The 26,256-nt window shown below is 39.8% G+C and overlaps 1 long non-coding RNA gene across 1 annotated transcript; it reads left to right on the plus strand.

The window, feature by feature from the left end:
- Positions 1–1,019: 1,019 nt before the first annotated feature.
- On the plus strand, positions 1,020–26,256 carry LOC117757128. The gene is made up of 3 exons (XR_004613040.1): positions 1,020–1,208; positions 25,930–26,025; positions 26,190–26,256. It is a non-coding gene; the product is annotated as an uncharacterized LOC117757128 (long non-coding RNA).

Genomic DNA, 26,256 nt, shown 5'->3' on the forward strand with positions numbered 1-26,256 from the left:
TACACATCCGTACAACCAGTACAAGTTAAATTCACTTTGTCTATCAGATACCTTAGAATCAACATCTGGCTGGATACACCTGATCAGTAATGGTTAACCAAGGTTACCAAGAACATATAATACTGATATCGGCACCTGGATTTAGTCCAATCCAATTAGGCTTCCCTTGATTTCACCTGATAAGTACTGCCCAATAATGTCTGCATGACTCTCTGCTGCAAATCCAACTGGGAAACGGTCCCATGCTGTTGATGATTAGCATAGTTTCTCCTTTAGGTTACATCAAAGCTAAAGAGAGAGACAATGATCAGTCTTTCTAAATATGTTGTGCAGTTTGATCATGTGCAGATCTTGTGCTTTGATGTCCTGTTTAGAAACTACAAGCTGCTTTGTCACATTTTTTATTCAATATTGTATAATGATACAATTTTGTACATTCAAGAAAATAACTCATACATTAACATCAGATACTTTTTTTCAGTAAAATAGTAACACCTTGCTTGGCAGTTCAATGGATCTCCCTTTGGTTTTTGCTGGCATTAAAATATCAAGCAGTGCGCCAGAGATAATCAGGAAAATATAACTGTAATTTTGTGTTCTTTGTTCCAAAATTTTCCCTTCCATGAAAATGTAGCCTGGATGTACAAGACATTTTTGACAGGATAATTTCAACTACATTTCACGTTTCATCCTGATTGTCCATCTGGCCAGGGGAGAGAGATGGGGTATGAAATGCAGCAAGGGTCCATGGACAGCATAGAATAATTTATACTTTGGTTATGTGGCATGCACTATCATTGTGTGGCCACCAAAGAGCCCCTTGCTCCCTCTGTTTTCTTTGTTTAAAGAAATAGATCTATGTTTCACAGATCTCACCTTTCACAGATATCCTAACTGTTAAACCTCAAGTTAAATCCCTTGCCCCTCTTTTCCTAAGTCATCCTAAATCATCTATAGTAGTTTAACTCACTATCATTAATCACAGGCTTTGACTTCTTCTGTTTCTAACTGGACAGACTGCTGGGAGAAATACTGTACTTGTATTTATCTCTGGCTGGAGCACAGCACACTACAGACCTGATGTGGATGATGCAGGCGGCAGGATTAATTGGGCCCAGTTACAGAGGATCAGCAAATTTGGGGCTCTTCACATGGTGTTACTCCATATGGCAGCACAGAAGTCACACACACCATGATTAATGGTTCAGGTAAAAATATTTCATGTTGTGGCAGTCATAATTGAAATACTTACAAATAACAGGTTTTTATTCTTCCACATTCTTGTACTTGCTTCAAACAAATGCAAATCCAAACATTGTATACAGTTTTGATAAGTAAGACTTTACTGGTAATTTCACCAGTTAAGCAGATATGCAAAACATTAATTTACAAGTGAAAGGTCTAAGCTACCTTGCAACATTGTCAAGGCCAACTCTACTGAAGTTGCTCCAAAAAAAAAAAAGGGTGGCCTTGACATTAAGGTAACTCCTCACACTCGCCTCTATTTTTAGTTCAGAAAACAAAATTTGGCCTCATTAGTTTTGGTATTTATCATATTTTTATTTTGCATGACTTGGCCAAAAAGTGTGTTTCCCAGCAAAAGAGGCTGCAAATTGCCCCTGGTCTTATTTGCCTCAGTGGGCCTGTGGAGGCGTTAGTGTTGTGGTCAGCACTCCTCAGACTCTTTGAATTGCAAATCACCTCCGTAACTCAAAAGTAATGCAGCGGGGAACGTCACCTCCTGTCATTTTTCTGCATTTGGGTGCATTGGGGCACCATTGTAGAGGAAGTGCAGTTATTGTTTCTGTCTCTGGTGTGACTCTTCCTTATTGTAGGAATGACTAGGGCCTGCTCTCCCAACCTCCACCTCTCTAATGTTCTTGAAGGCTCCCTTAGCTGTAATATTGCCCGTCTGCAAGCATTACAGCATTGTGCAGAGGGGATTCTCCCTGATTAAAGGAAAAACAACCATAGAACCGATGCTTGGGCCTGATTCACAGCAACAACAATGAAACTTCTGTTAGCGCTGCATGTGCACTAAAAGTTCAGTCAAATTTACATTCGGTTTGTCTTACTGTGTGTTGTTCAAATAATCATGTGTTCACTGTGTAAACAAAACAAGCATCAAGGTGAGCCGTAGATGCAGTTTTGTAATGTGTAGAAAGTGTTATTTCTATGAAATATTGAGGTATAGATATTGATTTTATCAGAGAAAAGATATAAAACAAAAAAGTAAAAACATGTACATTTGAATTCTACTTTGGGAGTTGAATGTCATGTTAAATTTAGAAATTTTAAGTCTCTAAATATTGTAGAAATCCCCAAACTCAATGATTATACAGTAAAGGCACTCTGCAATTCAATAAATGTATCAATCTGTTTTCTGTACCAGTTCCAGCTAGAGTGTCACCTCTGAACTCTATATGGATGTGTAAGCCACAAATGGATTACCAGCTTTTATTATCACCCTCTGCTCCACTGGTGATGTGATTATAGGTTTGTGTGTGTATGTGTGTAAAAATAATATACATTGCCTATGTTTTTCTTTCAGAAATAAATACCTTACAGTATCTTTATAATCTACTGCAACACAGGCCATAAAATACACAGATAAAATACATTACTTATATCTTCAATCAGTGTGTGTTTTAAGTAGTCAGCCCTTGCTCTTTTTCAGCCCCTCAGTGAGTGTACACCATCTCCACTTTTAATTCTTGGGTTTGTCTGATGCATGTTACAAAGGACAAAATCTGAACTGCTATTTCTTAATTAGTGACACTGCTGATTGTGTGGCTGGCTGTGAGGCGGAGGGAGAAAACCCACTGAGGGGTCAATACGGGGCCCCTCTCTCTTTGCCAGGCTAATTAATTCACCATGTCTTTCCTCTCATTGCCTACAGCCCATAATGACTTTAGCACTGTGAAGCTCCATGGATTTGAAATAGAAAGTATTCTCTCACCATTCTACACCATTCCCCTTCGACAATCCAAAACACCTAATTTTTTCTTCTTTTGCCAAATGAAATAACCGGAGATAAGACGAGCACCTGCATTCATACGGGCTCTATTTTTTGGAACAGGATATGGTTCAAAATAAAGGGTGTCTTTGCACTTTGAATGCAGTCTAATCCGTTTATAATTACGAGCTGAGGAAGTGAAATAGTGTTTTGACTGTTTGAATGCGTAATCCCCTTCATGTGCATAAACATGAGCACATTTCATCAATGAGGTTGGACTAAGACTTGCGGATAATTACCTGGGGCAAGGAGTATTTCCATAGACCTGCCCTGCCCCCTGCTTTTCTCTGTAAATAATGCATACAAAGTTGAAATCAGAGAGGCCTAGCCAATGCAAAATTACCTTCAAAGGCTGGCGTAAAATTGGGCAGTTCATTCATGTAGACAGGAAATGAACCAATGTTTCTATTGTGAATGAATAAGAGCATAGATTCCATATCTCTAAACGACAACCTCAATGAAAGCTGTCAGATAGGATTTATTTTTATCTCTAATGATATTGCACGCTTATTTAACAAGTTCTATTAAACATAGGGGAGAGGCAACCCTTGGTGTTTCTCATCAGCATCGACTGAGGGACTTCCACTCAGCTCAGGGATCACAGTATTGCTTATTATTTTCCCTTGCCTACACATAAACCCTCTCGCCTTGATAACGGTATCTCACAGTCTAGCCCACAGTAATTATATTGAGTAGGAAACGGGTTAGACAGCTCAGTTCTTGCATTGTATTCAAGCCTTGAATTTAATAATAGAATTGAGCCGTCTCCTCAACAGTCACCTGACGTCTTGTGTCAGAAAATGTTGATTCTGATTACTTTTACTATCTTATTGACCTTGCACAATTTAGGCAAATTAAATCAAATGTAATTCCAAAATTATACACCTTATGTGCACCGGTAATGTATTATTACCCTGTACAGTCAAATAATATCAGTCCTTGTTGGCACATTTTCACACATTGCTTACCTGTGTGTGCCTGTGCTGATTTTCTCTAACTATCATAGATGTCGTACTTATTTTGTTAATACATATCTGCTGACTTTTGAAATTATAATTGTCATTAAACTTTTCCTCAGTCCCATTTTGCTCTAGACAAAGGAAAAATAAGACATTTATATCTTTGTAACTTTGTTGGAAATATATATATATATATATTACAAAGTTGAAACATTACAGGTAAACATCTTTGCTGAATTGCATAATGAGGCTGAGATAATTGTTTGTGATTTAAAAGCTTACCTTGCAGATACATTCCTAGATAACATTATTAGCACTACCGTTTGACTATCCTTGAAGGCAGGTGGTCTGTGAAACTGCTAAAATGTGCTTTATTTGCAAATGTAAAGAAAGAAGATGTTTTTATTAAATGTTTTTATAATAAAACAAAGACTTGATCCGCTGTGTTTTGAAACTGCTTTTGTTGTTGGTAGCATACAATGGAAAATGGGGTGGAAATTGTTGTGGTAGATGGAGTTCATTAAGACTAATGGAGTGCAAGTTGCTGTAGATTGATGACAGTCAGGATGAGATTTGATACTGTAAGGAATATTTGAAGTTTGAAATTCTCCTTTATGTAATCAAGATGTGCAGTGAGCAGAAAACTTCCAGTCTTAGTCCATGCATAATAAGCTCAATAAGGTCTCTCATAAATCACTCTAATTGAAAGGATTCCTCCCAGGTCGCTCCTTATAAGACACCTCACACCATCGACTGGGTGAACAATCCCTGCTGCTCCAGCTGAACTCCAGATGAACTGGAGCCAAAAACCACCTCTGGATGAATGTAACGGAAATGACACGGCAGGAAGATGAGGTTGCACGTGTCACATGCACCAAAATTCAAATTTGTAAGCTCAGGGTACTGCAGCTCACTGAACTAGCTCTGAATGTTATTGTGGGTGTGATGGGAGAGATATTAAGTAATCAATATTTTGCAGTAATAGTAAGACATCAAGCCTTGGGTATCAATACTAAATTATTGAGCTTCTAGTGTAATTTCTATTTGGAGTTCATCCTGTTCATTTTTAGAGTGAAAACTGAGTGAACGGGTGGAGCTCGTACCAATCAAATCACACAAGGATGAAACAGTTAGTTGCTTGATTGATTTGTCCATCAACAGATGATTAATTTTTGACAACCAATTAACTGTTTGAGTAATTTATTAAATATCCCCCCAGGTATGAATCACTTTGCTTGAATTGAATGTTTTTTTTCCACTGAAAAAGTGCCCCATTGAACAATTCTCATTTAAAATTCTCTGTGAATGTGCTCTGGAAGCCTCAGGTGTTCATATCACACTTGTATAACACACTTGCACCTATGACCACAACTGGCTCTGAACTAGTTTGGATGTTTCAAAATCCTTTTATGTATGCACCTTAAAGTGAGATACATAATAAAGCTTCTCCCATCAAGAGGTGAATGATAAAGTGTCAAACACTGTACACCACTATACACAGTATATGCCAATCATCCAAAAACACATTTATGAGTGGTGGGCAACTAAAAGTAAAAAAACCCTGTTGATTATTGTCCTTTTTAATGTGAAAATTGGCTTGTTTTTAACATTTTCATCATGGTGCCTATCTTAGCGATTCCTACGAAGCTGTAATATTACAAGAATACGGTAGCAATTTTATAAAATATCTTTATGAAATAAGCAATAAAGGGAAACTGTGCTTGCTGAAGTTCCACTCCTTCTGGATCTAAAATCTTGATGACAAATACTATGACTTTATTCTCTTATTATTATGACTATTTTTAATCACAGATTTTCTTTCCTTCTTAGTGGCCCTAATGCTCATTTTCATGAGTTTTACTAGAAATAAAATGTACTATTTGAAAAAAATCATTTCGAACTCTAGTAACCACTGACAGGCTATTTTTGACACTTTTAGTAGTTCAACAATAGATGAGTCAATAGAATAAATAATTGTTAGTTGTGGCCCTAAACCACAGTGTGTTTTCAAGGGGTCCACGCTGACCTTAATTATACAGGGTATACAGCTAGCCCATCAGGTGGCAGGGGGTTTTGATCACATAATGGTAGCTTTCCCTGGAGCCTTAGGGAGAGGTGAGAGACCTCAGCATTAAGTCACTACATTAAATCTGTCTCACGCCAGTCCCATTAAAGACTATTCTATTACCATTAAGCAGGTCATGGTGTCTCTCCTTGCTCGTTTGTGTGGAGAAGAGTGGGTCTTAGCTCGGCTGCTTTTACTTTGATTGAGTTCTGTGGTGAAGCTTGACATGAAACGAGGTGAAAGCAAGTGTTTGTCCAAATTGTCAATAATTACTTTCGATATTTGTGTATTTACTTCTCTCGTTCCTCATTGTTTCAAGTTTCCAGTGCATATTAAGCTTTTCACTTTCATACTGTCTTTATCCGTACGTACACTTCAAAGCTTGCCAGGACAAACAGTATCATATATTTTCTGGATAGTGAGAGAAAATACTCTCCCAAAAGGGCTAGAAACGTACTAGAGATGCAACTCCTCAGGTGAAACACTTGCAGTCCTATCAAAAAATGAATTTGATCAAATTCAATCACCCCATCAGTTGAAGTTAAATGCCACTATATTTATTGCTGTCAGCACAATGACCACAAAAACAGCCATGTTTAGCCGTGGTCCACACTGAGTCACGGTGCTTCTGTGACCCATGACCTTGTGTGTACTGCTGAAGCTGCTGTGGTGAGAGTGAGACACCTGTGAGGGTGTCCTCATCCTGGGAATGCTCTGAGATTTATTACCTATTGATACGCACCCTCGCTGAACACACCCCCAAAGACACCAACAGTACATTGTTGACTCATGAGTTGCACAGCCTCGAGCCCATGAATCATTTTCTTAAAAAGAATATTTCCCCCCTTTCCCCACTCTCTTTTTCTGTGATTTCACATCCTCTGTCAAATAGATAAAGTACTCCCTGTGCAGCCAAATAAAGAAACAGTGTTTTTCCCTGCCATCATGCGTTTCTCTCGTTGGGAGAGAAAGAGAATGAAATGATGGTGGATGTTCTTTTACCTCTGCTTGTAACCTTGCCCTTCCAGTCTTCTTTCAGTATTCAGTCAGTGCACTTTGGATTCTCTCAGTCTGACATGGGATTTCAAGAGCCCTGTGTCTGTTTTTATATCAACGTTATTTTAGTTTTTAATCCTCCTATGTTTCCTGTTACCTCATCCCTCAATGTTGTGTGTAAGGAAATAGAAAGGAAATTGGCTATATTCATTGATCTGACTTATTTGCTGTTAGATTCTGTATTTTTCTTTTTTGCAAAGACCAAATGGAGTAATGGCATCTCTAGACATCCTTCATCTTGATTCAAGACCGCTTCCTCCAGTGTTGCATATACACGGTATGTGTGTTTGCTGTGGATACATTGCAAAGGTATGATGACAGATGTAATAAAAATAAACTTGCCTGTCGGGGTTCACTTCTTCATTCATCAACCCATCTGAGTGAGGCCTCTGGGCTGGTTCAGCCTGGGAAACTCCATTTGTCACCTGCTAAATGCTGCCAATGCGCATGGAGTCCCCACCGCCTGTGTCCTTTAGAGAGAGTAGATGTAGGTTTTATTTATGTCTTTGAGAAAATACACTAGAGTAGTATAGAAAAATGTGTAGAGTAAGAGTTTCATCTGTTGCTGAAACAATTAGTTGATTAATAAGCTGAAACGGCAGAATATGAATTACACTGCTTGTCTGTGTGTTATATGGTTGTGAATTTAATATTCACGTCTCAGACTTTTGGTTAACCAAATTCACAACCAATGATTTACAGATTTCTTATGTTTTATAGCATAAAATAATGTGATAATGGAAGAAAGTTGGTAGATTAAATAAGGAAAATTAGTTGTCACTTAAATTGAACTGTCATCTCTTTCCTAGATATTTTTATAGGTGTAATTAATCGCACATGTAGTCAGGGAGATGATCACTCAGGGAGCATAATGGTACATGAAATATTAAATAAACTTTCACATGTTCTAGACATGTATCCACCATCTGAGTTTTATTTAAACACTGTTTTTCCGTCCCTATGCTCAATCCCTTGCCTCATATTTACTTTCACATATTACACCATTGTGTATGCAGAGTATTGGGCATGGTGTTACTTCATGATAATGCTCTTAGGCATAGTGAAGTAGAGATTAGGACAATCACAGTCCCATTGTCTGGATCTAAGTATAATAAAAGAGCAGCATAGTTTTTTTTTTTTTCCCAAATGAAAAAAGAGGAAAACAAAAACCTTCCAAGGCATTATAATTGTCAGAGCAAGAAATAAAAGGCACTCTGACATTTTTTCAACTGTGGAGTCATACATTATTTATCTGAAGAGTTTATCGCAGATACTGAAGCCGAGCAGAGCAGCCATTTTACATCCCGGTCCCTTCCCTGTGTTTTATGATAAATGTTCTCAAAGTGCTCTGCATTTTACCCAGAGTGCACATAAACTACAGGCTAGCTAAAGCCATAACTCTCCTACACCCACTCTCACGATTACAAGCACCACTCCAGATTCTTATTTTACAATCCCAAAACGTCCTCATAGTTCGACTCAGTCTTCTGCCTTTTAAAAAAAGAACTCAAACCATAACTGAATTATTAACCTTATCAGGGTAATAATACCCCTGACATACGTCTTTCAACCATCAAGTGATACAGATTAATAATAAATTAATATGACAACCAATTAGTTACACTTTGCATAATTTTTTTCATCAACTTTTACATTGGAAATGTATAAGAACCATAGAATGCTCATTCCCTGCCTCCTATCTTGCAAATATAGTGCATGATAAAGATTATCCTGCAGTATAAACTTTATAGAGTTTAGACATGCCTCAGCTTCTTGCCCTCCTTCCCTCTGCAGCCTCCTATGTTAAATCCCATTAGAGAATATAATGTGCAGAGCTTGTACAGACACTTACTATAGATTTCTGCATGAGCTGCTTTTATTCATCTATACAACATAATGAGGAGATTCAAGTGTCCGAAAGATCTACAAAGCCACTTTGAAGTATTTGGCTCACGTTCAGAGAGTCTGTCCACTCTCTTTTTCTCAGGCCAGAGGTTACAGTGAAACAGATCTGAGGAAAAAAATAACAGTTTATTTTTTATTAGTGATTTGTCGAATGGTAGTTACACACACACACACACTCATCAATACATAAATCAGGTTTAAAATACTTCAATCAGTTATTGGTCACAGTGGACATTGCGCATTGCCATTGTGGCCAATATAAGAGGTTTTATTCTGAGAAAGGCCAAGGGTCTGCTCTCACTACTATCATGTAGGGATGTAGGGTCAGAGTTCATCCGACCTGCAGCTGCAAAATGATCACATCAAGCTGGTGTCTAGAGGACAATTGACTCTTCCATAAACCCACACTTAAACCAATTAAGACCAAACCTTGATTAAGGTTTGGTCTAAAAATCCATAGCAAACACAAGTGCATAAATCATAATAAGCAGCAATTATCTCTCATTGCCTACTTCCATGGGCATAAGATAAAAAGGCACAAACAAAACAATGCATTTCAAATTAACTGGATTGTGAAAACAGGATCATTAAACTGTGTGATGTAGTGCCTCTGCTGATGTTTTTTGTAATGTTTATGTATCCATTTTGTTTGATGTTAGCAGTGCATGGCTAACATTTAAAATTTGTTTTCAATAAGTTTGATCATATCTTTTATAAAAGACTGTGGAAGGAATGATTAAGTCCATAGATAAGCTAAGTGAAAATCAGCTTGGTTAGGTGAAGGTGATTATATAGAATATAATAGAAAGCCTTTAGAGGTGCTACTTCTGAAAACGGTGCAAATTCATATCAATCAGTCAATCAATCAAATTCACAAATCACAATTTGTCTCATTGGGTTTAACGAGGTGTGACATCCTCTGTTCTTAACCCTCAACAAGAGGAAGGAAAAACTACCGAAAAGACCTTAATAACAGGGGAAGAAACATAGAAACCTTACAGAGAGTCACATGTGAGGGATCCCTCTCCCAGGATGGACAGAAGTGCAATAGATTCACATTGACCAAAACGACTACATTTAAAAATATAAAGCTACTAAAATGTTTTAAGTTTGTAGCTAGCATAAAGCCAGAGGCTGTAAGATGACAACTATTCACAGTATGTTACACTGTATTTATGCTGTATTGGGTTTGAGTAAGAAACTCGAGCTGGCTGTCATGTATGGCTTGTTCTGTCAAGGCATGTTTGCACAGCTGGAAGCAATGTTTGCCCACAGGATGGTCGGCTAAGAGTGTTTCTCATCTGCATATATGTTTGACAGGGGACTTTGAAGAGACTGTTTTGAAAGAAATGTGTGGGAAATTTTAATGGCGGATGAAAGAGCAATTTCTGTCAAAACATTGGATCATACGTGGAAAGCCCCTCCTTCCCCTCGTATGTCACCCTTGAGCTGTGCACTAGGCGAGAAAAAAGCAGACATGTTTTAAGTAGGGCCTGATGATTACTTTCTTCACAAGGGGTACATGTGCTACTAAGTTGAAAAAATTAAGTGCAATAGTGAAGGTCATAGTTCAAAAGTATGTGAATAAACATAAATCTAGAAGCTTTAAGAATTTACCTGACATGAACAAACTTCAGCTCTGAGATACCACAGCTGACAAAGACATGATCCACTAACCCTAACCCTCTGTTATATTTGTTGTAACCAAAGGAACATGAATTTGTGTTTGTTTTACAGTGGTATTACAGAGTGACGTTTCTACCCTTCCATGTTATCTATGACAGGTATGGACATTATTGTGCCATGCAGAGAACACAAACCTACAAGAGCCAGGTTTAATTTTGGCTTTCCATCAAGCTACCATGATTAACTTGTCGGCTTGGGTTGTAGCGGTAGTCGGTTTTCAGGCACACATGATTACATAACTTGCCCTCTTGCCCTTTGTATTTTTTTTTTTTTTTTTTTAAACCAAACACCTGTTTGGTTTAATTTTTGCACGTCCATCAAATAAAATCCACTTTGTAAAACTCTTTATCTAACAATACTAAGTTTGATGCTTTGATTATAAACCTCTGCTCTGTGTTGCCGCAGAGCAGAGTCACATCACAGAGTAACAGAAACGAGTTGAGAGTTGACTGACAAGAAAGAGGATTTGGTGTCAAAGTGAAAAGCCCAAGCAATACAGGAGCTTGGGCTTTTCACTTTGACACCAAATCCTCTTTCTTGTCAGTACCCTAACCCCCTAACCCTAACCCCTAACTCTAAAGCTAAATGCCAAGAATGAATCAGATCCCATTACTGAGGCAATCTGCAAACCTTCTCTGATTAAGTTGACAGTATCTGGAAGTAACGCTTGTTTCAAAGACAGTTTTCGTCTTTATTGATCAGACAGTATAAGTGTGAAGAAAAAAAAAATGGTTTTATCAAAGGACGAATCTAGGGAGCAGATAATTAAACCTGAACTTGTGGATTAGTTTCTCCTTAGGTTCAATTGGTTCAATGAAAATAGTTGTATTTCAGGTTCCATTCACTGCAAGTTGCCACCAAGACTTTCCATGGATGCAGATACACTGTTATTTTCAGGGATTAGTGGCAGAGCTGAATTCAGACAAGGATATCCTGGCAACAGGTTTTGCTTTGCGACGGCTGAGCAGCTGATGAAAAAGCAGTTGGAAGTGAAATTCAAACTAGCCCTAGTACAATAGCAAAAACTCAGGCATCTGGTCACTTTCACAGCACCAACTTCATCACAGGATATTCTCTGACTTTGCTTGAATGGACAGAGACATATGGGCAGAGCTTGCGGACATGCTAATGATAGATGTTGCTTCTGCTGACGTCACATGGTCACACGCCTGGAATTCTGTCTGCGTCAGCTCTTACTGTCATTTCCTGGTGGTTTGTGGATGGCTAGTTGACATCATGAGGGGATCCAGAGGCTGCTGGACTTCCTGGCAAGAGTCTTGGTGTATTCTAATATCTGCCTTGGTTTATCCACTGAACCTCAGGGAACACCTCAGCTGTAGTGGCCCCAGGGCTACCCTCAGGCACCCCTATACCAGAGCCAAATCTCTCGGTCTCATTTTTAGACAAAACACTATGTAATGTGTTGACATCTTCATCCTTCTGTTAAGATTCACCCAAATCTCATACCCTCAACTCCACCACCTCCTTGTTTACTCTCACTGCTAAATCTGTTTTTCTTTCTGTTGATCTTCCTGATGCTCACACTTTCATAGTAATTTTTTTTTTTGTTTAGAGTTTCACATTCTCTTCTGAGATTAGGAACTCAGCCTGCCTTGCTCGTGAAAGTCACCCTGTTTGCCAAGAGCAGTGGAGCACTTAAAATCTAATGTGCTGTTTTTTGTTTCAGGAAGACAGATTGAGAGAAGGATGTGGGGGGGGGGGAAGAAAAGTGATGAGCAAATGAGGGATTTAGGGAGAGTAAGAGCTGAGGTTGTTTTTACCTCCTGCCCTGACTTTGTGGTCTATGGAGAGCTGGGTAGGCTTGTCTGGACAAATATACCATTATGCTTTACCATCTGTCCCTTTAGAGATGTACATTCAACCCGAATATAAAGGGAAGCATTTTAATTGGTACTTGGATGATACATCACATGGGACCCACATAGATTATGCATAGTGACCAATACTTAAATGCCAAACACCAGGTCCTTTTAAGATGGGCCATATGTGACCTTTCTTAGGGCACAGATGATCCAAAGAGGTTGGCCCTCTAACCTTGCAGACCTTTAGGACCCTCTTCTACGCTGGCTCGCTGGGAGGTCAGAAAATGCAACCTGCAGGCAATTGGTTCAATCTCAAGAGTTCTAAAAAATATGATTGATTATTAGGATTTTAATGAGCACGTGAGAAATTTCCAGCATATGTTGGTGACACTTTCTGCCTGTTTAATTAACACTGCAAAGCAGATGATGGTCATAATGAACATCTGAGGCTCACATTGTACCTTCAGAGAGAGAAAAAACAAAACAGTTCACACCCAATAATACACTCAGTCTTTCTGCTCTCACACCAAAATATCCTTGTTCCATGTCTCCTGTGTCTATCCATGCCCTCTCTATATGCCCTCTCTTGGGGCCTGAGGGAGCCTTTTGGTATGCCCCCTGTCTCTTGGCAAGGTTGTATTTCTTCATTAGGCCCTCTGGGGGCTGCCAGAGTCCCATAGGATGTCAGAGTACATTAATTCTCATCAGGACACGGGTCCTCTCAGGTGTGAATGGCAGCCAGCAGCTGTCGACAGGGCTCTCTCAATCCTACCGCAACTCATATATCACCCGCTGCATGTGCACACATGCATGCACACACATACACATAGATAGCAGAGTATGTCAAATGAAAAGCCATATGCACATGCAAGTATGCTGTTGAAAGAATCATCACACACAGAGGAAGATTTACACTGAAATCACTGGTATATGAACATATCTCAATTTAAGACCTGACCCACGATAATTACAAAAGCAGCCATATATCTTAAAGTCTTTAGGGGGACAGAATGCGGTCTCTGCTTAATTTTCCATGTGAGTAAATTTGCTGGGTGCTTTTGAAGAGCCTTTATGATTGCCTCATAGACTCTCCACACAGCGCCCTAACCACCACAGGGATAGATCACATAATCTCTCCCCTCTTTCTCTCACGGTGTCTCTTCCTCTGTTTTTCTTTTTCATAGCCTGACATAGCCTTGCATGTGTTTTACCAAGATATTTTCTCAAGTAATTACATAAAGTAATTCCTCCCAGTGCGGTAGTTATGGCTCCCAGCAGACTTGTATACAAATTACTCATATTTGTTCTGTGGTCAAAGCCGTGTGCTGTCCCACAAGACTATGGGTTTACATTATGAAGGCCTGCCTATTAAAGCCATTTGTTAAGGTCTTCACTCCTGGGAGGCTCCATAGGACACCAAATGAAAGTGGTTAGCCTTAGAAGTGAGCTGTTAATTACTTCAGTTTGTTATAGAAAGCTTCACACATTGGATTCTGACTTGACAGCCAAACCTTAATCCTCATGTAAACCCAGACAGTGCTCCAAAGCAGTGGAAATGGCTTCCTCTGCTCATGGCGGTGCATGCATGTTAAAAGATGTGATGGGGTAAATCTAGGGGGCTTTTAGGCTTGTCCAGGATGATTCCTCTTTCCTATTATTATTTTGTCATCCTGTGATTATTTTGTCATCATGGGGCCACCATATTTTCCCATGTCTATGGTTTTTCCATGACTTAGTTATCTGTACTCTTAATTACTGACTCAGTTTTGCTGTATGGCTGTGGGCTGCTGCTCCCTCTAACTTCCAAGCATTTTCCTTTGGTCTCTTAGCACCCTTTATTCAGTTGTTGTCTCTAATTACAGAATGGCTGAGGGGGAATGGAGAGTTTTATATTAAACACAAGTGGAGGTAAAATGATGTAGAAAATCCACATGAAATGTCTTGTCCCCTTAAAACCCTCATGTCCCACCAGACAAACCCTTTGCTCTTCTTCACCCTGTGTGCCTTCCCAACTCCTGACAGATACCTTGTTTTTCCAGTGGTCTGAAGAGGGGTAAAAGGAAAACACTGTATTTGTAGGTCACACGTGTGCCCTCTTAGCCATGGAGGTGTTCTCCTTTGGTTTGTGTTTCTAAAGTTTAAGAGGAGTGACAGTATAAAGAGCGGAGACATGTTTATTCCAGTGCCTAACTCAATCATCAGTGTTACATTGAGTAAATAACATAAACCTCTAGGCTGGTTACCTGAAAGGTCTCTGAAAAATAAGCTGCAGAATTTTATTTGAAAACCCAGGAAAAGACAGTTACACCTTTTAAGTGTGTGGGCCCTTTGATTACACAAATGACTGAATGAGTCAATCAGATTGATGGAATCATTTAAGGGTCCGTGGTATGAAAAATGTTTGTGTTAAAATCACCAAGTACCAAAACTACATTATTTGAATTAGGAGGTCTGTAAATCACAAGACAAAGCAAATCATTTCTCTGATTAACAAGCCCTGTAGCTCACAGGATGGGTGATTGCCATAAGAGACATGAGAACAATAATGATTTACTGTATATGACTGCAAGCCCTCAACCTTCACCTACGGATCTATAGAATCTGAAATTTGAGTTTGGAATTAAGAAATTCCACATTCAATTTAGAAAATGTGGATCCGATAAGGATCATCCTCCTTATCAGATTCACACTTATTCAAGCCAGATTTCAGTTAACAGAGAAAAGGTCATTGTTACTTAAACTAACAATGTCATGACAGATAAAGGAGTTATTGGAAAGAGACCTTGTATTGAGTGTACCTAAGTTCGTCTTAGTAATGCAGCCCCCACCGTGTGCCATTTGCAGAGCAGCTTTTAGAGTCACTGAACTCTGTTTTCTGTATCACTGTATAATCAGTTAAAATATTATTAACAAAGGACCTTCCAGCAGGATCACTAGTATTGCACTGAACAGTTATATCAAAATATCTGTATTTAAAGATCTGTTCACCGGTAGTTTTAAGCATCTATGCCACCAAGGAAGAGGTGGTTTATGCTTACCTGCTTCTAGGTTTTGAACACTGTGCTGGAGCCGGATGACAGAGGGATGAAAGCATAAAGACACAGTAGGAGGGAGGACACTAGTCTCATTCATCGAAACAGCCCTGGTTTGGGCAGCTTGTAATTCCCCTGAAGCTCTTGTGTTGACGGTGGCTTGGCAAAGCTTTCATTCCCTAGACAGAGGGAGGGAAAAGATGGTTTAGGGAGGAGAGCAGGAACGAATGAGGAGCACTGGCTCACTCAAGGTCACTCTTCAAATCAAGCAAACCATCCTGGAAGCCAAGTGTGGGTGTACTGGCTCAGAGCACCCAATCACTCTAGGGCACAGCTAGAACACCCCATCACTCTCTCCACTGCACCCACCAGGGGAGCTGGGCTTTGGGTTACAAATGAGCAATTACTATGGTCTGAGTTACGCTCTTTTCACCCCTTTTCATTTAACTTTGTTTATCTTGTATCTCACACTTTGCTTCAAGAGTGAGCTGCCTTTCCCAGCCAAAAACAATCACTGTTATAGTCAGTCATAACACAAAGGAAAAGTGGAGAACCTTTGAGCAGTAGCTTTTGTTGTTTATGTTCTTTTTATTATAGTATGCATTAAGTATGTTTTCTTCCTCCTTCACTTGTCTGCAACACAAAAAACAGTGTCTTTCTTGTCCATTCAATTTTCTGAGGCATGGTGTGAGGGTTTCAGCGCAGTTGGGCCACACCTTAGCCTTCATCATTCCCAGCTGTCAGTGAACCTGCACTGGGCCGTCCAGACACCTAATACATTTCATCTGTGCATTGGAGCTTGGCATTCTGCTTTTAGACTCGAAAACAGGAAACCCAAAGTGGCCAAATTAGGCATATACATGCCCACACTTTAAATAGTTGTGTAATTGTTTGAGCGTGTGGCACCAAGATTATATTTCAAGTGTCAGAAATTCTAGTTTGCATAGTGAACCGTTCCTATTCACATACATTCAATTGCAAGTATTAAAATAGTTTAAGGATATATATATATTTTTACATACAGCCTCTTTGGTTACATGGCCCATTGTACTGGTAGTTGCATTATATGGTTAATATAGTTGTGAGGTGTTGTCTCACCTGTGGTTTATTTTAGAGGCTGATTACCTAAGTCTAATTGCATCATTTACCCAGAGTGTGAGTGAAGAATTGAGTTTTGAAAAGTCTCTTAGTGCAGCAGTTGTATGATCCTCACCTCCTTCTTGTTACTTTAGTGCAGTGTCAGGAATGCTTTGGACAATGGCCCAGACACCCATGCAATGTTACAGGGTAGTCCCATTAAGGTTTCCTAATCAAGTCTCCTCTTCTCCTCCTCTTCTATCCCTCTTTTTTCTGCCTTCACAGAGAACCAGTGTTTTGGCAGAGCTCTGTGCTAAGGATTCAAGGCCGTGTTTGTGTTGGATGTGGGCCAATAGCCTCTTCTATCTGCCTTCTTTTCCCATATGGGATGGTTGCTGCAAAGCAGCTAAATGCAGGGGCACTCATTACCTTGCCTCAAAGAAACTTCTCGGTCTTTCCATCACTTCATCATCAACTGTATGGGATTAGTATATAGATTTTATAGAAAAGCAAGAACATAAATTAGTCATAAATTAATAATATTTAAGGCTCATACTCATCATATTTACACATTCAAAAGGAGCACATTCATTTAAACTGAATTTGACCAGGATTATATTTCCCAACACACCAAAAGGTTGCATGGTGCTGTTAAAATAAAATAAAACAAATCACATATGGTTAAACTATTATTGGTCAGAATTTTTATTGTTTTGTCAATTTCTTTAACTTTTCACTTCTTTAAAATTATGAATTCACAAAGTTGACGATATAAACTAACCAATCATCACCAAGGTTAAAGATATAAGAGCAGCTGGTTAGTGTCATTATTTTCGTCTGTAGTTTCTGCCCTGGTCCTGACTCAGAGCTGCAGCCTGTGGTGGAGGCCTGCTGCTGCGTGGTTATCTTATAACCCTAGGCACTGGAGCATGAACACCAGCCACTTCCAACTCTCTTAAAGAACTCATTAAGTGGGCCTCATATTTTTTCAGCTGCCAGGTGGCTGCCGGCAGCTCTGGACTGGGATGAAGAGACCAGTGTGTCCACACCAGGAAGGGGTGGAAACTACAAGGTTACTACAAGGAAACTACATGGTTGGGGTTGGGGGGTGGGGGGTGGAGCAGTGCTTGAGGAAATAGTCCTGTCAAGAACTTGCCACAAGCTACTGAAAGTACAGAGACTGTATATGAAATTATGTCAGTTGGTTACTACAAGGGTTTAATTTCCAGTACATTTATTTAGCCTATGTGTACACACAGTTTTGTTTAGTAATCCATACAGCTCTGGGAAAGGTATTATGGGTAAATCAGCAATTACAAGCACTTGTTTCATCTTCTCAGAGAAAAACATCTCCTCCTCTAGAAGCAAGCGAAGCAACTCATTGACCTATGCAACACAAATTTTACATTTTTGTCTTATTTTGCGGTTCTTGCCCTTGCTTTTTTCAGGTACTCCAGCCTCCGCAGTCCAAAGACATACAGACTAGGGTTAGGTTAATATGAGACACTTAATTAACTGTCGGTGTAAATAGGAAAGCGAATGGTTGTTTTTCTTTGTATATTGCCTCTGCGATACATTGGTTACCTGTGAGTAAGGGGGTGTACTCTGCCTCTTGCCCAATGGCAGCTGGGGTTTGCTCTGGGCCAACCGCAGCCCTTAAAGGATAAGCAGTATGAACAGAGTATGCTTTATTTTGAAATTCATTCATTTATAGAAAATGAAAATTGTAACTTAACATAATCGTAGCAAGCCCATTTATAGTGACCTTATTCACACCATCTAATATAAGCCTGGTGTTATACTGTGATGAAACAAAAATAATATAAAGTGTGATTGTTAAAGACGTAGGCCTGGTCCTACACATTACAAGTGTACTGACTATGGGAACCCTTTTAGACTGTTGAGATATAGCTGTAGCATGGAGTACCCCACCTGATTCAGTGCCGCCCCACATTTTAACCAGGCATCCCAGGCGGAGTGCAATTGATTTTGGCAGTGGATGGAATAAAGATTGATTGAATCAGAATGGAAAGGACCTCGCTGGAGGATCGACCATGCAGTAACCCTTGAGCTGTGGATGCCTTTGCCAAGAAAGTACTCACAGTTATTCTAGCGTAAGGGGCAATGCGATTAAAGCCCATAGCTTCCACACACTGAACACTCGTGATGGAGAATGTGTCCTATGGAGAAATGTCACATGTGACCACTAGACTGTGGTTTTACTGTTAATTAGACGATTGTCTAATATCTACCTCACTGTGGTCTGGGATGATGAGGGAATGGAAAGAGGCACAGAGACGAGATGTATTGAATTGAATCTAAATTAATAACAGACACTGAGAAAATACTCAATTTACGTATGTGGTCTGGTCTGTTCTCTCTCTGCGGCGTCATTTTAATATAAATGTACTCATCAAATCAATGTTAAATAGTTTTATAGCTTTTATTATTGGTGTCCTGAAGCAGTGAGGTTGGTTCAAAGAGGGAAGGTCTACTTATCCAATATACAGCCAAACTCTGTTTGAATGCTGTTGATATGGAGCTAGGGTTTTGTATTTGGTTTCATTCAAATATACTTCCAAACTGTAGCTCAGAGGAATTCAACTGTTAACCAGTGTGCTCATTAAAAGCTTTTGGATCATCTCAGTTTTTCCAGATGTCATTTAAATTTGCGTAATTCAATATTTTAGTGTTTCTGGGTTTCTGAACAGTCTGTCTACCTTAGTAGTATTTCCTTCTGCACAGCATCGTCCTTATAATCCACGAGGGTGTATAGTTACAGATTATTCCAAATCTACCTTTGCATTGACACAAATTAGGATACCTAAATAGGCTTCATTTACCTTCATTGCTCTGGAGAACTATAAATGAACCATTTTCATAATCCCAGAAAAGTCTTGCCTTCTGGCATATTAGTTGCCTACACAAACTTTATCTCACCATAAGAATCATAAACCGTCATTCCTCTATTTGCCAAGTGCAAGATGTGTCTTTACAAGCGTATATTGACGGCATGCTCTCCTCTCTACCCGTTTACTCGTCTAACACCTGTCGGAGAGCAGCTCCACCACAGACGATCAAAGAGCAGTGCGTGGCATGTTTGATGTGTACTCAAACATTATGTGCTGTGAAAACACCCCAATGCTCTGCTAATGTTAAGTCTTACTGTGTCTCTGGCACTGGTTCCTCTTCACTCTTGTGCCTGCAAGCTTGCGTTTATCCCTGTTTTATACCAATTCATGCTCACACACATACTGAACTGATACTGTGAACAGATGAGCATGCCTAGAGCTATTAAACTGATCCATCTGTTGCATATACACTGCAAGTTTTCTGCTTTATGTTTGTGACATACACAAGCCTATCATTCACTTATATTTATCCTAGCTATATCGGTTTATATTTTTTGTCAATAAAAAGAGGAAATAGTAAAAACTGACGAGCTTTGAGAAAGTGAGCGTTATGAGCACTACAGTTGTGCAAGATTAAAACCCACTTTTTAATAAATAGTGTAATACTTAGTAAAAAGCACAAGTTATATTTTGTATATTCTGGAATCACTCATGTTGTCCTTTTGATAAAAGTTTAACTGGGTTCACCTTTTTTGGCTGAGCAAACCTGTTCTGATATGTCCTTTCCAAATCCTTCTGTCATAGCAGTGGTGTAGCTGAAATTAGTGAAGGGGATGTCCTTTTATTCATCTACTTTAAGTCAGTACACTCTGTACTGAACTGCATATATCCCACAAATGAACAGGTCACATTCGCAGTTTGCAAACTTTACACAAAATAATTTTGTATCTCTTGTTTTATAATCCAAGTATCATCAAAATATTTTTGTATTGCAGCCTTTTCTTTAAGTTCGTACAAAATGTTTCATGTAAACAGCTTTCTCACCTGTGAAGTTTGAATCAAGGCCATGTCAAGAATGTTAATGGAAACAAGAGTTAACCCATAAGACTAAAGCAGGACTGTGTGTATGACATCTTTCATTGAGAGTAAAAATATTTTCCCTGGCAGCAGGGACTGTGTGAAGAACAGTACTTGGCCAGTTCTGAGGTCTTTGAGAGAAATTCCCAGTGCCTTCTTTCATGATCTCCCAACTTCCCGCCCGTCTTCTCCTCTTTCTGTTGAAATTATTTTCTTCTCCGTCTAAGAAGCCCTTCAAATCTGGATGTTCATTTTATGTCAATGTTTTTATCTCAGATAGCTGACACTTATTAACCACCATTAACTGGTAACTTGGCAAGATTAAAATGTAGTATTATGATGGACAGGTGTCTGTGTGCAAATAGCATCATAAACAAAAGAGCATAGGGGCTCACACACCATCACACACCTGCAGTGCTGCTGTCACATTTTGTTCATTCCCTGAGGGTCCCACTCTTACCATCACCTAGGCAGAGGATTGCATAGCCTGGCCTTGGAGGCTCTGGAGCTTGTCTTCTGCCCTTCACAATGTGTGCAAGTATTTGTGTAGGGTTATGGTGTGGGGTCCCTTTCTTTCTCCTCTAACCCGATTTCATACTGACATTGGGTGCGAGGTTGGGGTACTGTTTGCCCAGCTGCTTGGCTTATTTAGCTGGAGTAACGGAAACTCCCATCAGACCTTTCATGAAACACAGAATAAAATGTAATCTGAAAAGGAAAAGAGAACAGGGTGAGGGTGAAATCATGGTCTGCCAGAGTAAGAAGAAACTGAAGGCACTGGACCGCTCCCAGGACACCACTGTTAAACCTTTGGGGCAAGGCCAATGAAATCAACATATGAGAAATCTTAGACGTACACTTCTTGTCTCTCTCTTCTCACTAACACCAGCATTCTCCCAACCTTTCTCTTTCTTTCCATGATATTAACCCTGTATGCACGTCCCACTCTTCTCTTCTTATTTTCAGGATTTAGCAGGAAAAATGTACTGACTCATGGAAAGGACTTCCTTGCCCTTGGGCTTGTGGTGTGGTCGAGCAGAGGGAAGTTCTCAGGTTTGAGCCCAGATGGCACCTGTGGCTACGTGGGATCCCACTGCTCCCTCCAGAGGTTATGGCTGGAGATTCCCTCGCCAATGCCCAGTCAGCACCACAAAATATCAACAACCATTTTTTTTCTTGGTAGATTCCAGGCCTCAGGCTCAAACTGATGGCAAAGCTGAGGTCTCGGATGTTGTGCGTATGCACTTTACAATGGATCTTATATCACCTTCAATCCTCTCTGACATAGAGATGGTGTAATAGGTAGCCTTCATGGCAGAAGACTCAGGAGGTTTGAATCAGTGTTGATAAAAAAAAAAATACATTGAATTTAAATGGGATGTTTTCTGAATTTACACCGGAACTTCAATGTGTTGTTTTGGTTATGTATTTGATATTATTTCCTTGGAGTCTCTTTAATAAAGTGCATGCATTTCTCTAAACCTTCTTTATGGTGGGGTATTAAAAGCACAGAACTCTAATCCAGCTGGGGTATTGCCCCAGACGCTAAGTGTCTTTATAGAGTAGTGACATTAGCTTGTTTATTGGTTGCAGGGGCGTAAAGATGCTATTGTTTTAATTGCTTGTACATGCTCCTGGGATCCATGGAGATTACTGAGACTGCAGATGCCAGCATATTGGAGATGTGATAACAAAATGAAACTAAAGAAAGCCAAAATATACATTAGCTATATTTGATTTGTTTTGCACTTGCTTGCAAAATTGCTGGCAGTGATTATAGATCATTGATGCATTCAAGAAAGCCATGGCAGGCAGGCAGGTCAAGCGTAATACTTAAACGCATACCCTACAAAAAAAGAGCATAATTGTATTATGTTTTCATTATGCACCTCCATAGACAGTTGGTCAAATTTTCCTTATCCTCCAATAAGCTGTACAGATGGGGAGTCTATATAAAAGCTAATATAAAAGCAGCACAGACAATACTAATTACATAGTACAAAAGTGCATTACAAATTGTCTCTACATGACCTCAAGTTAACTGGGTGAAATGTAAGTGGAATATTTCCTGCCTGCATTTGGTTCAGAGAAACCCACCCAAACCCACCCAACCACGTAGACACTTGCTTTTACACGTGCGCACAAACATACACACACTGTTCAGTGGCATGTTGTGCTAACCCCTCCTCATTCGCTGTCTGCTGCCTTTGGCACGCACATATTTTTTTTACATATTCACGTACTGAACTTTTGACCAGGGCCCCCTGGTGTGACATTAGAGTGGTGAGAGGAGGAGAGGGATCCAGTGGCTTTAACAAGTTCCTGGGAGCTTTGGGCTTCGTCTTGAGTGCCAATAGGGTAATTTCACAATGTTGCTAAGGAGCTGTTTAGTGTTTTGAATGTGACTTGGTCCCTGCTCCCTCTCTCATCAAACTCCTTCCCCAGCTCCCAACCCATCTCCATCTCTGGCTCTCTTGTTATTCCCTCTGCTCCCTCCAAGCCTTCTCAGGCAGCTGGCACTGGGGCTATAAGTCATCTCCCAGCTCTTGAAGGATGTCTCCCTACTCCGTTAATAAGGGTCCCACTTCACCTACTCACCATAGGGACAGACATTTAATGAAGTACCTAACAAGTGGCTCTACAGACATGCGTTGACTGTCCTATAGTTGCTCCCCTCCTCGTCTCCCTCTTGCATCTTCGGCTTCCCTCCATCCTCAGAGGGAGAGTCTCTGTGCGCAGCCTGCCACTGTGGAAGAGGATTTCCCCGGCACAGCACTGTTAGGCAGGAAGTGGCGAGGGAGGAGGACTTTCACTTGTGTAACAGGGAGACATGGTGGTGGTGTTACTGTGACAGCCGCGCGGTGCCGTGGTCGCTGGGGCAGAACGCAGCGGGCAGAGGTCCCACACACCAGGCCCCCTCAGCTGCCTCCAGAGCAAATGAGCTGCCAGGCCAGACTAATGGAGTCCTAATTGGTGATTAGGAGAGAGGGAAAGGTGAGGGAGTGTCTACTGGCAGTCTGCTGTTCGCAGGATTAAGCAGCAGGCTGCTGCAGCAGAGGTTCACCGAAACAAAACAGTACTCGCTGGTTTTATGCAGGCCTGTCAGTGTTTACTGCACTAACTGCATCCAATAAGCTTATGATGTACAGTACAAATATATACCGTCGTAATGTAAGCACATCAATAAATAATTACAAGTTATCTTGCAGCATAGACTGAATATGATTTTTTCATTTAAATACAGAAGTCCCCCTCAACAGTATTTGCTACTTGTTTGATGTGACTTGAGTGTCGTCATGTATTAAAATCAGCTGGAGCAAATGAGTCTGGAGCCAAACAAAGATCTGTAAAGAAGTATCAGTCAATCAAACATCACAAGAAATGGAGCTTTGTCGCACATTATATAATTCAATCTGTGGAAAAATGGGCACTTTAGCTCTTATCTCTTTCCATCAACCTCTATATAAATATGAAGGAAGGGCCCTTAGGTGTGGATAGTGTTACACACTTACTTTATATGGTGCAACGAAGAGGAAAGGAGGAGTAACATCCTGACAGAATATCAGCTACTGAAACAGGACCCTTTCCCTACTTTGTGAATGACACGGTGGGGCTGAGGGTTGTATGGAGCTGCTTTTGTGAATGGACTAGGATCCCGGCTGATACTGATTTGGTAGATAGGGTGACGTCTGCTGGGATCCAGAGCCTGGTGGGTGAAGGAGGACAAGGGCTGTGATGACTGCCTGTCTGCTTCCTGCTACTAATCCACCACATTAGCTGTGTGTGTTACCCTATTTATAGCCAGGCCAGGATGTGAATAGACTGTCTAGTTTCACTTTTCATACAGACGGTAATTTTAGTCTTCTTTTGCTCCACATCTCGGCCCTCTGTTTTACTGAGAGTGCCGATGAACATTGGGATAGAGCACTCAAGATTGTCTCTTCATGGTTTGTCTGGTTAAGGTTATTTTGATTGCTTTTGGGATTCAAGAGATTCACATACTGTGAGCTGTATCTACATTGACATTTAAATTATATTTGAAAGAAATTGTGCCGTGCCATGCTACAAATATGTCAGTGTTCACACAGTTGACTGAATTAATAGAGAAACTGTGTATTAACTTACACCATCAAATGCAACAATTTTCAATGAGGTGATTCAACTTCAGCTATTTTGGAAGCAGTGGTTTTAGGTGGTAAATGGATTTTCATTCTATTCTAAAATGTGAGTATATTTGCAAACCAGTCAGAGGAAAAATGCTCCTTTCAATATTGTGTAGTCCTTCAAAACAACATACAATCGACTCATCGCAACAAAAAATTACTTTTTTATATATATTGGGGATGGTGTATTGCACTGTGTTGTACTAAACGGATGTTTCTGTCTACCAAGTGGTCCAATCACATTTGTTGTAGTATGAGTTGTCGCAACTTGTGGGTACATTTCTAGGTAGGTACAGGTCAGTCTACAGTGCAGGCTATGTGGCGATGGCCTATCTATAGTGTACCTATGGCTTTCATTCAAAGCAAGGTATAAATTGGCCTTCAAACACACATTCGGGCCACCACCATAAGAAGCATAAGACTCAAGCCATTGAAAGTGATGTTACAAGATGTTATCCATATTGTAGAAAGGGAAATTTTCATTTCTTATTAAATACTACATCCGGTGGTAAATGCTGTGACAGCATCAAAACCCTCTAAAATTCTCATACGACACATCGCCATGTTACATCGCCATATTGCTGCAGACGCTTGGAGTGGACAAACCAGTTAGAGGTGGCGTCTTGGTTTGTATACTGATGAAGCAGCATGAATTCAACAGAAGAAGAATCACGCCTGTAAAAAAACGTAGAACAAGAAGTAGGACTGGGAGGTTGTTATGAAAGGTCTTTAGGAAATTTGCTAACAGAAATTACGTTGATGGAAAAAAATAACTATAAATTAACAACAGAAAAGACTAAGGAGTGCACACAGACGTCATCAAAGCGAAAACGCGATGAGGTGAAATTAAACGGGAGATGAGGAAAGAAACGAGGATAAATACTGTGTTTTCAAAATAGTCCAGTTTTCTCTTGAACAGGTAATTTACCACATCAATATAAATTAAATCTGTTTGATAGGTCAATATAACTATGCACCAGAAAAACTATGCTTGTATTCAGTTGGATGCTGGTATAGTAGCATTTACATTGTTACAGATAAATTAATATTGTTGTCTATTCATGCCTAAGATCATAGTAGTCATCGTTGAGACACCTGAGATTTATTTATTTTTACTTATTTTGCTTAGTGATCTTCCCACCACCTCAGGATGTAAAATGACTTATGATAGAAGACCACTGTGTCATGTACACTTATTTTCTTACTGTTCTTTTAAAGCTTTCTGACAGAACCTGATACAACAACTCCGATGAAGGAAAAACCTTTTTCAGATCCAGCTATGTCTTACAGTGAAGTTTCCAATCAAACAGACAGGTAAGTCTTTTCTTTGAAAAATTGTAATGTTGATTTTCTAATATATTTTATGATCAACAAAAAGTTTCTTTCTTCCATTCTTTGTTACTTTCTGTCTTTTTTGTATCCTGAAGTTTGTTCATATGTGTGATTTGATTTATAAAATCTGTGGTTGTTCTTCACAGAGATGAACCTCTGGAGATTGTCCCAGAAGCTCCAGAAATTCAGAGCCTTGAGCAAAGGTAACAGTTC

This window comes from Hippoglossus hippoglossus, chromosome 3 (genome assembly GCF_009819705.1).
Source record: "Hippoglossus hippoglossus isolate fHipHip1 chromosome 3, fHipHip1.pri, whole genome shotgun sequence".
Lineage (NCBI taxonomy): Eukaryota > Metazoa > Chordata > Actinopteri > Pleuronectiformes > Pleuronectidae > Hippoglossus > Hippoglossus hippoglossus.